The sequence below is a fragment of the Panicum virgatum genome, chromosome 3K (assembly GCF_016808335.1).
Source record: "Panicum virgatum strain AP13 chromosome 3K, P.virgatum_v5, whole genome shotgun sequence".
In the NCBI taxonomy this organism is placed as follows: Eukaryota; Viridiplantae; Streptophyta; class Magnoliopsida; order Poales; family Poaceae; genus Panicum; species Panicum virgatum.
In genome coordinates this window covers 48789614-48807463 of record NC_053138.1, presented here as the reverse complement: position 1 = coordinate 48807463, position 17850 = coordinate 48789614, and the positions used below count along the sequence as shown (strand labels likewise).

At 49.4% G+C, this 17850-nt stretch overlaps 1 protein-coding gene across 12 annotated transcripts in view; it reads left to right on the top strand.

The window, feature by feature from the left end:
* Positions 1-7396, top strand: part of LOC120699430 (putative E3 ubiquitin-protein ligase SINA-like 6) — a 40006-nt gene extending 32610 nt beyond the window's left edge. Inside the window, exons 1-6 of one of the 12 annotated variants that reach the window (XR_005685420.1) lie at positions 1992-2433; positions 5633-5727; positions 5811-6119; positions 6587-6769; positions 6861-6978; positions 7064-7396. The gene's annotated coding sequence lies outside the window, so the exon portion shown is untranslated. The other 11 variants (XR_005685419.1, XR_005685411.1, XR_005685418.1 and 8 more) reach the window with 11 other exon arrangements.
* The last annotated feature ends 10454 nt before the right edge of the window (positions 7397-17850 follow it).

Sequence of the window (17850 nt, the reverse complement as noted above, 5' to 3'; positions counted from 1 at the left end):
TCATTTACAGCTCACTTACACCCGGTTTCGGGGTAAAATTACAAGGTGAGAGGTGTACAAATCCGACCTTCTCACGTATTCACGTTTTACACGCATGCCCACTACCCACGAAGGTCCTGATGTCCTTCGTTCCGGTTGCACTCTGTCCCCAATATCCTTCGGGTGCTTGGATTCATCGCAGGTCTTGGCCGTCAAGCTTGTGCTTCCGCGTGACCCGTCGCCACCTTCGGTCACCCGAAGGTGAGCTCCATTCATCGCAGGTTCTGGCCATCAAGCTCGTGCTTCCGAGTGACCATTCGTCACCTTCGGCCACACCGAAGGTGAGCTCCTTCATTCATCGCAGGTCCTGGGAGGCGCCAATTATCCTTCGGGCAATCTTGCTCCCCAATACCGAGGCCCTGCAGACAGGTTAGGAGATGTTTTCGAGTCTGGGATAAGCCTCCGGGCGCGTTCCCGAAGGTCCAATCCCCAACATAATTATCTAATTGTGTCATTATAAAGATTTAAAGTAACCTTTAAATCTGAATTAAATTATATAATTATTACTAATCGGATGTTCCTTTTGAAGTCTACACGGGAAACCACCTAGGATTTTATGTGGACACTCTAAAAAAATTGGAAAAATCGTAGAAATTCTCACAAAAATTAGTAATATTCGGTCATCAATCTAACAACTCTAATCATTACAGTCATTGGATCTATTATCTTTTTTAATAAATTACACCTCTACCATTATGAAAATAGACTAAACTAACCCCATAATCGTATACAAAGTTACCTACCTCGGCATTATAAAAAAATCTAAAGCAATCCCTAATATTCGTGTAAATTATATCCACCTATCCATTGTAAAACTAATATAACCAACCCTAAAATTTGCATATAAATTATCCAATTGTGTAACTATAAAAAGTTAAAGTAACCCCTGTATCTGAATCTAAATTATAGAATTATAATATAATATTAAAGTGCACCAATATAAATTTTAAATTACTATTTCTATCATTTTTGTTATATTATTTATATTATTGTTTATATAAAAATACCACTTATGATATGTGTTACCATGTATTAATGTATGATGGAAGAGTTAAGAATACTAATTCAAAAAAAAAGTTCAATTAAATATATTTATCAAACACTCATGAAGTTGTGATGCAAAATAAAATCTATTGCAACTAGATAATGATAAATATATATTTTAAGTACGTGTTAGAATATTTAATAGATAAAAAATAATGTGAGATAGATTATAACTATTAGCTTTAAGCTTTACTTTTATATTATTTCTAATCAGCCGTGTAGGAGCACGGTTGATAGACTAGTTTTTTATAATTATATTTGTATTAGTCCTATATAATCACTTCTTGATATTCGTATTGTGCAAGTGCCAACAATGTTTCAAGTCAAGTGTTTCGATTCAAAAGTCCTAAGAAATCCAAATAAAATTTAGAAACCTGACGAAGTAGTTTGGATGACTACGACTATCTAAACACATAAAAGAGAGATTTGACGATGTGAAGGGACAAGAGATCGGCCTTGTTTAGATCTTAAAACTTTTTAGCAAAAAATGTCATATTGAATGTTTGGATATATGCATGGAGTATTAAATGTGGATAAAAGAAAAAACTAATTGCACAGTTCGCGTATAAATTGCAAGACGAATATTTTGAGCCTAATTGCGTCATGATTTGACAACAAACATTTGCTAATGACGAATTAATTAGTCTTAAAAAACTCATCTCGTAGTTTACAGGCGAAATCTGTAATTTATTTTATCATTAGTCTATACGTTTAATATTTTAAATGTGTGTCTGTATACTTCAAAAATTTTACACCAAAAGAACTAAACACATCCGGTTTCAAAGACAATGTTCAAGAATGGAAACCTTAACTACGTAATATTTGAATCCATTTTCAATCAAATCATTATACTTTAATAAAACGGCCTTTTCACATAATCAAATCGAACTCTTTTGTGTTAGATTTCTAAGAGAACGGGAAGTGAGTACGGATGAGCCAATGGCACTACTTTCCGGTTCCCCCCATTCCAGCCCCGTCTCCGCCCAGCTCTGCTCCACCGGCCGCCGCCGCCGGCCCCGTCCACGCCCCAACCCCTCCTACGACAGCAATAAACTAGTACCCATGGCCAAGTTCTCATGCGCCGCCGCCGCTGCCATCGACCCTCCACTCCTCTTCCGTGGGAGAAAACGGAAAACGCGAAAAGGGCCCCTCCGAGGCCGCGGCTGGTGGAGGACCCCCTGAAGGCTCGATCAGTGGCGAGCCGGGGCTGAGAGTCGTAGGGAAGCGCGGTGGCGGGGGCGGCGAGGGCTGAAGCTCCTGGCCGGAGCGGGATTGGGGTGTCTACCCGAATAGGTTCTATTGCGTCATCTGCTTCGGGCCTTCGAGCCCCTCCGACCGCCCCTCTACCAGGTAATCATGCCTTGGAAAAATGCCTTTGTTTTCTTGATTTTCCTTGCTAATTGGAATTGGATTAGATAAGGGGATTCTTCGGTGTAGCGCCATGCGGTTTTGCCTAGGTTTGAATGCATTATTGAGTTATTTGCCTTCCTTCGTTTTGTTAAGCTAATTATTAGACAATTCTGGAGAAAAAAAAAGGAGAGACCTGAATGTCGCATGTGAATGCAGTTATGCATTATATTTAGCTATCAAGCTTTGGATATGCCATAATAAATTTGAAAGTTAAAATATTCCCTGGGAAATGTGCTGTAAGGGCACTGAAATATAAACAAAACTTACAATTTCTGGTGCATTACACATGATAGCAGTGTCTGTATCTAATTATTATCTTGACCTCTTCTTAATGGACTATTGTTGTCAGAAAGGAACTCTTACTGAAAAGCCAAAGGAAGATCTTATTCATCATAGGTGGCTATAATTCCCAATGTTTCTTAATTACACACATTAGCATCCTATTCAAAAGAATTGACTATAAGTGAGTCAATGACTCTAAGAATTGTGTTGCCAAGCATGTGTATCCTCATCCAGAGTTCAAGGTATGCTATGATTACATAATATGCTGGTCCTCCGAGCTTCGTAATATAACATACTATAAAAACATAATATGGTGACCATCCTAGTTTTCCCCAAAAAAGATGTTAGATATAAACTTTAAGAGCTAAAAGGCAGTAATTTGATACAAAAATGATGATAGGGAGTTAGCCACATATTAACACAGACCAGATGACTTACTAGCGTACATGTGGCCCTCTTAAGAAAAAAAAATCCATCTGTCTCTTGCATAGTACATTTTTGTATCAACAGTGACATAAAGGCAAGCAAATTGCTTAAGCACTTAATCCTCGCTATGCTTTTCAAAATGTGTGCAAGTGAATTGATACTTGTTAGGCTGGGACAGTTTGACTTGATATTTTCAGAGAACAAGGTAAACCACTGCTCCTTCTTTGACCATACAGATGATTGATTATATAGTGCTATCCTCAGCCATAAACTGTAGCATTTGTATTACTCAAGAAAATAACAGTATACATAGGGGCACTGAGTGCTTAGTATGTCATTCATTAATAACAAAAAAAAATTAATAGAAACATCAACTACGTGATCTCCTAATGCTAAGATAGTGAGTTGACCGCTTCTAGTAATACAAATACCAATGTTATACAATCGTCCGACTAATCGCGATTAGTCACGATTAGTCGACCTTATCGCTCCGCTGGCTTCGATAAGTGGAGCGACTAGCTTTTGTCGATCAGATGTCTGATCGTCCGACTAATCGTCGCCTAATCGAGATTAATCGTCCGACTTGCTGCTTGGTCGGTCAGGTTGCCGGCCAAAAGATGTCCAGCCCGCCGCCTGTACTGGGCTCAATTAGGCCCATTAGGGTTAACTATATAGAAGCCACTTCTGTGCACCACGCAGGCACAAACCTTCACTCGACTGCTCGAGTCGAGCCGCCTGCGTCACGCCGCCGCCGTCGCCTGCGTCGTGCCGCCGCCGCCACTCGCATCACGCCACCGCCCGACCGCCTGTGTCACGCCGCCCGGGTCACGCGGCCGCCAGCTCGCATCACGCCGTCGCCTGACCGCCTGCGTCACGTCGCCTGGCTGCCGCTCGCCGATGTGGCGGCATCTGAAGATGAGCTCCTCCTCCGATGGTAAGTTTTCTTGCTCTGCTCTGCTCTTGGCTCGTTGCTCGTGCTATGCTCTTGGCTCATTGCTCTTGCTCTGCTTGGCTCATTGCTCTGCAGATTTCGATGCACAGCGGCAAAGGCAGGTGTAATGCTTAGTTCTTTTTAAATTTTGAATTACTTGCTCACTTGCTGTAATGCTGTTACACATTTAATTTCAGCTACTGACTTCAGTTTTTCTCTTTGTAATTACAGTTTCAGCAGCAGAACAGCAAGGATATGGAGTGTGGGACAAGAATATGGAGTTCTGGACAGTTCAAACATCAAATCTCACAAGTAAGTGTCACCAAACTGACTATCATTGTGGTGTTCCTGCTTGCTATATAGTATATAAGTACATGTACATATATGTCCTGGAATATATAGGACAACTATAGCGACGACTAGGACCGACTAGGGTCGACTAATCGACCTGATCGACGACTAGTCACGACTAGTCGCCTTATCGGTGCCATGGCGACTAGGTTCGACTAGACGACTGTATAACATTGACAAATACTAAATCTGCCTAGTCATAGGAAACGTGGTCAAAGGCAGCGTTACTCGACCCGGGAATGTCGTCCCTGTCTCCCTGTCACGGGAATGTAGGCACTGGTGGACCTATGTAGAGGCTAAATGGGGTACTGGAACCCCATTGGTTAAGGGAAATTTCTTTAATATGTGTAGTACAGTTGTCCATCTGTAGATTAGGCCAATTAGTATCATTGCCCCCCCCCCCCCACCAAATACGGCGTTCTGACACTGAAAGTAGGGACATTTTCTTCCCTGTCTTGATTTCGAGAATCTAACCAATTGTCCTCAGTGTTAACAGTGGAAATTAACAGCAACCTGCTACTAACATGAGCTGTATGGTAATATGGTTCACAATTAACCCTTATGGTACACAAGAGTTGAAGGTTATTAGTATCTAAATCTTTTCTTAGCTGTCACTGTGGGGGAAGTAATCTGTGTTGAACCAAAACCAGGATGAATCTGCAAACAGTATTTCTACCGTTGAGAACTGCACCCTTTGCTAAATTATTTGGACTAAATTCGAGATTCAAATTGCCTTCTTATGTTAATCCTGAATTCCTTATTGTATACTAAAACTTAGTTCCCTTTTATGTTGTGCCAGAGAAATGGCCTAGAAATTTGGAATGGAGCTAAACTAGATGATAGGATGCTACAGCTTTGATAGTTACATTATGTTATTGAGTCTGATTTTATGTTTCACGTTCATGTGATGAGAAATCCATGCTATTAGACTTCATGGGCCTTTGTGCATTTTGTCAGTAAGGAATATGTGAATACACCCTTATTTGTTATTGAATATTCTTGGAGGATACTTAAATCCCTTTTTTCAAGAATAGAGGATACTCAAATTCTTTACACAACAGGGAGGTAGTAATAACTACATAATTATGATGTTAAGACATAGATGCCATAAATTTTTTTTCCTTTTACCTACACTTCTGCATCTTCTAGGATATCACGTGTAGTGTAAAAGCAAAGTTATGGTAGCAGAGAAGGGACAAGAAATGTGATGTCAGCAATGACGAAACAAAGATTCCTCCCAATAGGTATGGTGGTTCAATCATTGTCCTTGTTGTTTCCTGAATGTTTATCTGCTCATTAATATTGATGCAGTCTATATATGCCCCAGGAACATTGCAAGTTGTGACTATCATCTGGATAAATGCCCCGAAAAATCTCGTGATTCTTATCAACTGCGCTCAGTGTTAACAATGGAAATTAACATAGCAACCTGCTACTACACTGAGCTGTATAGTAATGTGGTTTGCAGCTAACCCTTATGCTACACAAGATTCATGGTTATTCATATCTAATATCTTCTTAGCTGTCACTGTTGGTTAAGTAATCAGTGTATCTGCAACCAGTATTTCTACCCTTGAGAACTGCACCCTTTGTTAATTATTTGGAGCAAGAAAGAACAAGAAATCATGTAGATGAGGTAAAGTTCCCTATCTATGATCGTGCAGCATAGTAGCATCACATTTCTGTCAACCATGCAGGCATGCATACAGCTTCTTTGTTTTACAACATCTGTTTTTGGAATACATGCATCGTACATGTTTTATTTTATAAAATGTGAATTTTCTTTTGTTAAAAGCTTAGAACCCATTTCAGGCATTCTACTTAGCCTGCAGAATTAGGGAACAATTTGAAACTTCTTGTTTTGGTGCATATTTGATGGAGGCCATTACATATTACGGTTCTCTGGCACTTGACCGCAAGTAGGCATTTGGGTGGGCCAAGGATAACAGCATCTGCATATATTATATGATGTATCTGATAAGTGTTAATCTTGTGGGCTAAGCTACAGGCTGCAACTATCAAAATTGTTGAAACATCTCCAAATTTGTGGGGAAGGGCTATACCAACCAGACGAGCTAACTGAACTACAATTATGTGAAACAGGAAAAACAACAAGCTACTGTCTGTACGGTGATTCATATTATTTGTCCACTGTTCAAATTGTCATTTTGGTGTCTCAAGAATTGAAATAATTTTGTTTGCAAATAAATTTCCACCAGCTGGTGGACAGGACATTTTATAAACCATAATACTGATAGCCTGCAGTCATATGGTCAATGCTTTGAGGTGAGTTTGGAGATGTCAGTTTCTTTTCTACTTGTTGCAGAGGATAATCATCTATTCCTTCTGAACAAGAATGAAGGGCATGTGCTTTCAGTGGGTTGCCATAGGATGGGGAAACTGAAATTGAAGTTCTTATTCTCCTCAATGATTTTAGAGCACTGAAAAGAGCCTGCAATTGAAGGCTTCTGTCAGAAATACAAGGGCGTGGGGAGGTCTCCACCCTACACTCCTACAGAAGCTTTCCTTTTTGTTACTTGTGCAAATATAAGAAACTAACACTAAATAATTTGTTGTCAGGTTTGCTGATCTGAGGGTGAATATGTGATGTTGCCCCTGTTGTTAAATGTAAAAAATAAAATAAGTATTAGATTTGTATTGTTGGTAGTTCAATTGAGGCATTCATTGCCTCTGTGGTCAGCTAAACCCGTGACTGTGCTAATGTAACTTAGAGGTTGGTATTAAAATTTTCAATTGTATGTGTGTGCTTCCATGTACAAGCTTATACTATCCCATCAAAGACATCACTTGTACAAGCTAGATTAGGGACTGAATTCGAGGTGCAAGTTGCATTCTTATGTTAATCATGAATTCCTGATTGTATATTAAAAAAATCAGTTCATTGTGTTGTTATGCCTGAGAAATGATCCAGAAATTAGGAGTGCAGTTAAACTAGATGATGATGGGATGCAATGGTTGTAGAGCTTTGATAGTTACCGTATTTTATTGTGGTCTGATTTTAAATGTATAGAATTTGAGTATCCACTATTCCTAAAAAACAAGGAATTTTTTAAGTATCAATACGGGTAAGGCAACACAAGTCAGCATTACCATTATGGAAATAAGAAAAAACGGAAGGAAATGGTTTAGCAAGGATTGTCACGTACCAAAGATGAGAAGGATTATCCAGCAACTCATGAAGTCATGATATAACAGACCGCGTTATTGCTGAATATTACACATCGAGCATGACTGAATCATCCAAATGATGTTAAGACATATATAGATGCCATAATTTTTCTTCCTGCTTCCTGCACACTGCATCTTCCAGGAGATCACGTCTAGTGTAAAAGCAAAGTTATGGTAGCAGTAGCAGAGAAGGGACAACAAATGTGACGCTAGCAATGACGAAACAAGGATTCCTCCCAATAAGTGCGGTAGTACAATTATTGTAGCATCACTGTAGCAAATCATCAATTAATTACCGTCATTAGATTCGTCTCGAAAAGTTACACTTGTTCCTAAAAAAGTTTTGCAAATAGACTTCATTTAGTACTCCATGCATACGAGATTCTTTTTTCGGGAAACGTGCGCGGATTTTACCAAACACGGCCATGGCTGGCATAGCGGTGAGCGCTTCCACTGGAGTGATGAACTCGCTCCTCTCCAAGCTCTCCATCCTGCTTAGTGATCAGTACAAGCAACTCAAGGGGGTCCGCAAAGGATATCGAATTCCTCAGCCGTGAGCTCGTCGACATGAATGCAGCGCTGGAGAAACTAGCGGATATGGAGAAGATGGATGTTCAAACAAGGGTGTGGAGGAACAAGGTTCGTGAGATGGCCTACAATATTGAAGATTGCATTGATGTCTTCATGCATCACCTTGGCCAGGGAGATGACAAGGATGGCTTATTCCACAAGACAAGGATGGCTATCAAATTGCCAACAAGATTCAAGAACTCAAAACTCGTGTTGTGGAGCAGAGCCAGAGCCGAGATAGATACACGATTGCTGATGCTGCTGACACCCCTGCAGTGCCTCCGGTCGATCCACGGGTACAAGCAATGTTCGAAGATGCAAAAAGGCTCGTGGGCATTGATGGTCCGAGAGATGAGATGCAAAAAGGTGATACTTCTGAACAGCTTAAAGTGGTGTCCATCGTGGGTTTTGAGGGTCTCGGCAAGACAACTCTTGCAAACCAAGTTTACAGAGAAATCAAGGGGGAGTTTCAGTGCACAACGTTCGTGTCAGTTTCAAGAAATCCTGATATGCCAAAGATTCTGAATGACATGCTTTCCGGACTTGGACATGGCAACATGGATATGACAGATGATGAGAAAACGCTTCTCATGGCCCTTAGAGAACACCTAGCAGATAAGAGGTATGGACGTTCCCAAAAGGCCAAAACATTTTGAGAGTACATTTTTAGGACATGATTAACTCATTTCTATTCAGTTATATCCTAGTTCTTGATATTACAATTTTGATATTCTAACTACATTGACCTATTTCTGGAATTATAAACAAATCTGAAGCTCTATATGCATGTTTTAGAATTGTTTATTTTCTGTATGCGATTATATATTTACTGCTAGGGACAGATTTTTTTTGTGAAACATAGTACAGATGCAGACGCTCACAAACGCACGCACACTCACCTATATGAATACACGCACGCAACCCTACCTATACGAGCACCTCCGAGAAACTGAGCCAGTAGATCCTCAAGATTAACGAAATCAGTACTGGTGGAACGGGGGGGGGCTGCCAGGGGCCATCCCCCTCCCCCACGATAATTTTTTTGAAGCACCTTTTAATCTTAGTTCAAATTTTTTTAGATATTCTTTAATCTATATCTAATCTTAGCTCAAATTTTTAAATACCTCTCAATCTTAACCCACTTTAGCCCACAACAAAAGCGCACAATATTATTCGATTGCTCGGAAGTTCACAATCCCGTCTAATCTCTAGCTTCGAAATATCTCTCTGTTCTCCGTGTGTGACTGCTCGCTAGTCACAGATCATTGGTGTCTCATTAGCTGACACCTGATAGAAATTAGCTGACACTTGATCGAAATTAAAAATCTCCTAAATTGTTCTTCTCATCTTCTTCCGTCCCTGCTCCTTCTCTAGCTGGAATTCCCTAACCCAATTCCAAATTTTGGGCCCCTTGAACGGAGGCAAAAGTGAGACGAGCTTCCCGCCTCCTGCTCAACAAAACCAGCAGTTCAGCCCAGATGTAGGTACAACGTGGATTGGAAGGGGTTTTTTTTTGAGCAACGTGGATTGCAAGTTGGAACACCACCGTCCACCCATATCCCTGGTTGGCCGGGTAGAAATGTAGAATAATCCTCTCTAGCACGGAGGAAGCCCGCGCGACACCAGGGAGCAGGGAGCTGCCCCATACGGGCGACCGCGCTATGATCCTGTTTCAGAAAAAAAACAGTTGAAAAATAAACACCACTATTTGTTAAATCATGAACCTTTTTTTTTTGTCACAGCAGCTCCTTCTCTAGCTGGAATTCCCTTTCCCAATTCCAAATTTTGGATAGGGCCGGGGCAGCCATAGCTGGGGTGGTTTGTGGTGGGTTTTTTAGGGTACCCACAGCCGGGTGGCGGAACGCACCCGTCTAATCCCAGAGGGAAAGTACTCGGGAAAGCGCTAAGCGATTTGGCCGATCTAGCTTGGGGGCAAGAACGCAAGAACACTCGGGTTTAGAGTGGTTCGGGCCGCCGGAGCATAATACCCTACGTCCACTGTGAGATGTATTGCTCTTAGTATGAATGAGTCTATCCTCTGCCCAGCCGGGACTTGAATCTTCCTCTAGCGAGCGTCTCCCTTTTATAGACAAAGGGGACGCGTACACAAGCATTCAGACCCCGACAGGTGGGTCTAACGTGAATGTATAGTATACTGCGCAAAAAGCTTCTATGGAGCTTCAGCAGTTGAGAATCTCTTCTCGGATACGCTTCGTCGCCCTCTAGACTCTCTGACCGAGGGGAGTCTTTATTTGTCCCATCGGCGAGGCGCCCGTTGGGGCAATGTAGCTTGCAGCGTAGTCTGTCGAGGCTACCGTGTAGGTGTCATAATTGGCGAAGCCGAGCCATCGTGTCCAACTGGCATAGTAGACTGACATACGCGGCGTGGGCAGCGCCAGCGACTGCACTGTGCACCTTGGTAACGCGCGACCAATAAGTGCAACCTGGCAAAAGCCGCTTCGGGCTCTGCTGTGGCAGAGTGCACTTCCGCCTACCGCATTGAATGCGGTAGGTAGGCGAGTCTCCCAGTGGAAGCCACGCGGCCCCACGCGCGCGTGCCCGCACCTGCGGACACGTGGCGGCTCCGGACCAGCCCTAGGCGGGGTGTCGGTTTCACCACGCTGAGGGGTCCGGATAGTATATGTGGGGCCGGGACTTCGCGGGAGGTCCGGGCCCCCCAGCTGTTTTGGCTGAGGGCTACCTCCTCCGGGACACGTGGCGTCACCGGACCCTTCCCAAGCGGGGAGCGGGTCCGGGGCCGTTTGCCGGGAGAGTAGGGCTCCGGACCACAGGGGTCCGGCTGCTCGGCCGTCAGGGCGTAGTTAAGGATAACTACGAGACTCTTGCCTAGACACAGCAAAAGGGGGTATCCCAGTCCTGGGGTACCAACAGTGGCCCCCGGGCCCACCTCGGGAGAGGTACGAACCCGCGGGTGGGGCCACCATCATGACGCGTTTTAGTGCAACTTGGCTGTGTTGGCATGCTCATATCGCGAGCGGGTCCTCCGGACCCCCTAAAGGCCGGAGCACATGTTGCCAGGTTCATGTACTAGAGCGCTCTCCGCAGGGCGGCGAAGGTGCAGGCTTAGGGTACCCTAAGCAGCTGCACGGACCTCGAACTGCCCAGGGAGCGTGCACCACTTCCCTGTACCTAGCCCCAGGCGACCGTGGCGAGCGGTCTTCGCCGGAGCGGGCCACCGGAGTGGACTTGAGCCGACCGTGGCGAGCGGTCTCCGCCGGAGCGGGCCACCAGAGTGGACTTTGAGTCGACTGTGGCGAGCGGTCTCCGATAGAGCGGGCCACCGGAGTGGACTTTGAGGCGACCGTGGCGAGTGGTCTCTGCCGGAGCGGGCCACCGGAGTGGATTTTGAGTCGACCGTGGCGAGCGGTCTCCGCCGGAGTGGACTTTGAGTCGACCGTGGCGAGCGGTCTCCACCGGAGCGGGCCACCGGAGTGGACTTTGAGTGTTGCTGACGATCCCAAGAATTATGCCACCGGACCTTGCAACAGGGTGTAGGATCCAGGCCTTATACTAGAAAGGAGCCCGGGACCTCTAGGGACAGCAGTCTCGGATATTAGGGGACTCGTAACAGGGCAGTGTAGTACGTAGGCTTAGGGTGCATTACCAGGCTAAGCTACGCGAGGCTTCTCTACCCCAGGATACGGGCACCACTTCCCCTGAGCAGGTCCCTAGGGGTCCGAACTGCCTTCTAGCTAGAAGGGGTGTCCCCACCTGACCACAAGCCAGCAACTCAACTTGGATCGTTAGTAACTAAAGAAAAGACTCCGTTGGTAGAAAGACACAGTAAAACAAAAATGGATAAGAGTAACCACTGTAAAGTTTAGGTAAGATTGTGAAAGCAATTCCCCTTAATTGTGGTTATCGTGGTGTACATCAGAGGTCGGGATTACGAGGCCGGACCTCTACCGCTCTGGACCACTTGCTGGCGTTGCCTGTTTGTGCGATGAAGCCAGAGGCCGGGTTTACAAGGGCGGACCTTTACTGCTCCGGACCACACGTAGGCGCCATGTTATTACAAGGAGGTACTCTCTTAGTCCTATCTAGAGGTAACCTACGGCCGCCTTCTGTAAGGCATACACTTTCCCAGCCAAAGCGGAATTGCCACCTTTGGGTTCTCCATAGTCGTCGGAGGCGAAGGCATCCTGGACGTGCCTGAACTGCATCATCTAGCATCACCTCGGGAGCTCGGGGGGCCCTTCCTTGCCTAAGAACTGTCATATGCCTAGGTAGCATGGAGACGAATTCTTTGGCTTTGAATGGGAGTGGCCCAGCCGCCGCTGTCTACCGCCGGAAGCCAACCCGATGATCGCTCATCACGAGCTGGGTGCTCATTTGGATAAGCACGGAGCGTGGAGAAGGGCGGTCGTTCGCCGGCTCGTCCTTGGTGCTGGCATTAGGCCCCTGCGCCTGGTGGCGGGATCCTGTCTGCAGCAGCACCGAGAGAGGCTCGGTCCTGACGAGGGAGGAGACGGCGGTTGACTTCCTCCGGGCCACAGCGGTCGGCTCCAGGCTTCACATTGAGAGAAAGCCTTGAGCCGACGCCATGTCACCACAGGGGAGTCCTGGTGGTTGCTTGAGAGAAAACCTTGAGCCGACGCAGAGGTGTTGTAGGGTGACGTACAGCGGGCGTCTCCGCTGCGCGCCACCGCGCCGGCTCTGAGGTGTCGCCGTGGCGATGCACAGTAGACGCCGCTGCCGTGCGCCGCCGCTCCGAGGGCACTACTGCCTCGGGGCTGTGGCATGCGGCGTAGGTGCCGCCATTCCTCTCTTCATCTTCTCGTTGCCGTTGCAGAGGATGAGCTCAGCCTCAGAAGCCTAGAGATCTAGCCAACGCTTGCACCCTCCCCACGGACGGCGCCAAATGTGGTGGGTTTTTTAGGGTACCCACAGCCGGGTGGCAGAACGCACCCGCCTAATCCTAGAGGGAAAGTACTCGGGAAAGCGCTAAGCGATTTGGTCGATCTAGTTTGGGGGCAAGAACGCAAGAACACTCGGGTTTAGAGTGGTTCGGGCCGCCGGAGCGTAATACCCTACGTCCACTGTGAGATGTATTGCTCATAGTATGAATGAGTCTATCCTCTGCCCAGCCGGGACTTGAATCTTCCTCTAGCGAGCGTCTCCCTTTTATAGACAAAGAGGACGCGTACACAGGCGTTCAGACCCCGACAGGTGGGTCTAACGTGAATGTATAGTATACTGCGCAAAAAGCTTCTATGGAGTTTCAGCGGTTGAGAATCTCTTCTCGGATATGCTTCATCGCCCTCTAGACTCTCTGACCGAGGAGAGTCTTTATTTGTACCATCGGCGAGGCGCCCGTTGGGGCATTGTAGCTTGTGGCGTAGTCTGTCGAGGCTACCGTGTAGGTGTCATAATAGGCGAAGCCGAGCCATCGTGTCCAACTGGCATAGTAGACTGACATACGCGGTGTGGGCGGCGCCAGCGACTACACTGTGCACCTTGGTAACGCGCGACCAATAAGTGCAACCTGGCAAAAGCCGCTTCGGGCTCTGCTGTGGCAGAGTGCATTTCCGCCTACCGCATTGAATGCGGTAGGTAGGCGAGTCTCCCAGCGGAAGCCACGTGGCCCCACGCGCGCGTGCCCGCACCTGCGGACACGTAGTGGCTCCGGACCAGGCCCAGGCGGGGTGTCGGTTTCACCACGCTGAGGGGTCCAGATAGTATATGGGGTTCCGGGACTTCACGGGAGATCCGAGGCCCCCAGCTGTTTTGGCTGAGGGCTACCTCCTCCGGGACACGTGGCGTCACCGGACCCTTCCCAAGCGGGGAGCGGGTCCGGGGCCATTTGCCGGGAGAGTAGGGCTCCGGACCACAGGGGGTCCGGTTGCTCGGCCGTCAGAGCGTAGTTAAGGATAACTACGAGACTCTTGCCTAGACACAGCAAGAGGGGGTATCCCAGTCCTGGGGTACCGACAGTCGTGGTGTGGCAAACCACAGCCGGGTGGCGGAATGCACCCGCCTAAACCCAAAGGGTGAGTGCTCGGGGTTAGCTAGTGACTAGTTCGATCATGCTCAAAAACACGATGAACACATCAGGTTTAGAGTGGTTCGGGCCACCGGAGCGTAATACCCTACATCCATTATGTGCTGTATTGCTCAAGACTGAAGAGTTGGCGCTGAGTCCAGTGTGCGTCTGTGTGTGTGTGCCCTTGAGAGCTTGTGGTGTAGAACAAGCGCTACCCTTTTATATCTCAAGGGAGGCGCGTACATGGCCGTTGGGTCCCCGATAGATGGGCCCAATCGTTGTAGTAAACAATAACATAATGTTCATACATTATGGCGTTGCATGTGAAGGAGATCTCTCTCCTGGATTTACTTGCCTGTTCCTGGAATCCCCCGTTCAGCATGTCCAGGCGCTGTCTTGTTGGAACGGCGCCAGACGTAGCTAGCGGCGCCGCCTGCCAGATAGCTGAACGGGCCGTATAGCTTGCGGCGTAGGCGGCATGATGGAAAAGTGCCGTGCCGTCGTATCCAATTAATGCGGCAGACGGGCTCTGTGCGAGTGTGGTGCAGGCGGCTGCACTGCGTTTCTTGGTAATACGCGGTCCACAGTGAGGCCTGACAAAGGCTACCCCGCGTGCCGTGGCGGTAGAGCACGCCTCAACCATCCGCATTGAATGTGGTGGGTGGGCGAGTCTTCCAGCGGAAGACTCACGCCCGCGCCCACGGAACACGTGGTGCCTCCGGACCGCCCCGGTGGTATGTTAGCTCTACGCGCGTGGGAGGTCCGGACGGTCGTGAGAAGGTCCCGGACCCCTATAGGGGGTCTGGGATCTTGGTGGCTGGCACGGAGCTTCCCTTCCTCGGGGACACGTGGCATCTCCGAACCCGTCTCTGAGCGGGGAGCGGGTCCGGGGCCGTTGGCCCGGTGAGGTAAGTGCCTGTCTTGTGGGCCCCCGGTTGCTCCGCCCTTTACCGCGTAGTTACGAATGACTACGCGGGTCCTGCCTTGCTGCAGTAGAAGTGGGTATCCCTGCTACAGGGTACCGACAGTGGCCCTCGGGCCCACCTCGGGGGAGGTACGAACCCGCAGGTGGGGCCACTACTGCGATTTGGCCCTGCAAAACTTGAAGGCCCTTGTTGCAGGGGTCTTGACCGGCTTTGACCATCCATCGGGTTATTTGCTGCCTCATCGCTCTGCAACGGCTTACTGACTGGTGGCCCCCACGCATAGTGGTTCTCCCAGTCACGCGCATGACGCTCAGCATTGCTGCGGCCGGAGTAAACGGGATATTTTCCACCGGCGCAATTCCCGAAAAGCCCGATCATGCCAGCGCTTAATACGCGCACGTCAGCTTAGCTTCCGCCTTGCTTCACGCACGGGCGATGGTTCAGATCCCGCCTTTTCACCCCTTTGTTTGCTACCCACTCTCCCTGACAGGTGGGCCTGGACTCCCTTGTCCTGGACTGGGCGGTTAACACCAGGTGCGGGCGTCGCTTGGGTTCCAGCGATGGTTTCGGGGCACGCAGGTTGGGTCAGGCTTCATAAGGGGGTGAACCGCACACCGCGGTTACTTTCCCGCATTCGCCATCTTCCTTCCAACCTTTGCGCCCCTTGCTTTCGATCTTCCTCGCCCTTTGCTCCCCCGCGTAGATTGCTCCTCTCCTCCGCAGTGAGATGGCATCCCTTGCTCATCCCCGCCGTTTCCGGTCCGAAGAGAAGCTGAGCACGGTGCGCCGCCTACTTGGATGGAGTGCACATGAGACAGCTTGGGGGATTCGAGCTAGCTCGACTCCCCTCGGCAACCTGCGCGCCGGGGAGTTTGTGCTGTACATCTCGCACATCTCCACCGGCTTGGGGCTGCCGATCTCCTCCTTCTTCCTGCTGCTGCTGGAAGATTTCGGCCTCCAGCTTCAACACCTCACGCCGCACTCCATCCTTCTTACGGCCATCTACGTGCACCTGTGTGAGATGTTCGTGGGGTTGCGGCCCTGCGTCATCCTCTTCCGCTACTTCTTCCAGTTGGTGAAGTCCGGGAAGAGCAAAGACGAAGTGGGGGCCTACTATTTCCAAATGAGGAGCGACCTGCAATCGCCGTACATCCCTGGGCTTAATGGCAGGAAGTGGGAGGAGTGGCGCAAGGAGTGGGTCATCGCCACCACTGACGCCAACGAGCGCCTGGTCATGCCGACCGAGGGACCCGCCTCCGACAGTTCATCCTGGAGGACCAAGCCGTCCTTGCCGCCGGATTTCGACTCCGTGCTAGGCAAGATCAGGTCGCTGGCAGAGAGCAGCCTCACCTTGCTGCACGTTCTCGGAGATTTCCTGAAGCGCCGGATCGCCCCCCTGAAGCAGCGGCCACGTCCTGCTTGGAGCTTCACCGGCCTCAACGACTGCAGCAGGACCCACCGCGGAGAGGGGAGCGACCTGACCCAGGAAGCCTTGGAGGTCCTGGTGCGGGCGGTGATGGGAGAAGTCTTTGTCCCGGAGAACCTGATCCTTCCCCAGGGCGTCGTCCCCCTCTGCAAGGACTCATGCCTGAGGACGGCAGTGCTGGCTACCCTGCCGACTCTCGACGACGGTGGGCTAGCCGCACGCCAGACCGGAGGCGACCCGAACCGTGGGCTCCAGATCCTTGGCGCGTCCGGGGATCAAGCTATTCCAAGCGCCACGGGGTCCGGCCCCACTACGAAGGGCAAACAGGCCATGGCCGGCAGCGCCGCCACAAGCAGTCCTAGCCAGGTTCGGAGCAGTCCCAACGCGTTGTCGGGAGATGCAGGCCGGCGCAGGTTACGGAGCCCGCCGCGAAGCGTTAGAGGACCGCTGGGGGCGCGGGCTAGGGTAGCTCCCGGGCCTCCGGCCCTCGCGGAACCTCCGGGGCGATCGCGCCGCCACCATCACCGCCGAGAGATAGCTCCCTCCGGCAGCAGCAGCAGCCACGGGAGCAGCAGCAACAACAACAACGGGAGCAGCCGCAGGAGCAGCAGCAGCAGCAGCGGCAGCCACGGGAGCAGCAGCGGCAGCAACAATAGGAGTAGCCGCAGGAGCAGCAGCAACAGCAACAACAACAGCAGGAACAGTACCGGGTTGCGCCACCGTCGCCGCCACGGGAGCAGCGGCAGCAACAGAAGCAGTCGTCGAGCCTCCGTGGTCGCTGGATACCCGACGCTTCTGGGTTAGTGTTATTCTGCTCACTCCCCTTATTCTAGGTGCTCTGTTTTTTGCTGAAGGCTTCTTCTCTTTGTTGCCAGGGCCTCTCGCCCAAGCAGTTCTTCCACCAACGCCGGCTCGTCGGCTAGTGCCCAGGCGACCGGGGCCTCGGCGGCGACAGTGGGAGCGACGGCGGGTGCAAGAACCTCGGGTACAGCGACCTCCGCTAACCTGGTGGTGCCCGATGCGGCGGTGGCAGGCGCGCCATCATTAGGCTCAGCAATGCCCGACGCAGCGGCGGTGGATGCGCCAATGCTGGGCGCAGCCGCACCCGACGCAGCGGCAGGGGATGCGCCAGTGCTGGGCGCAGCCGCACCCGACGCAGCGGCGGCGGAGGCGCCAGTGCTGGGCGTAGCCACACCCAACGCAATGGCGGCAGAGGCGCCAGTGCTGGGCGCAGCCGCACTCAACGTAGCGG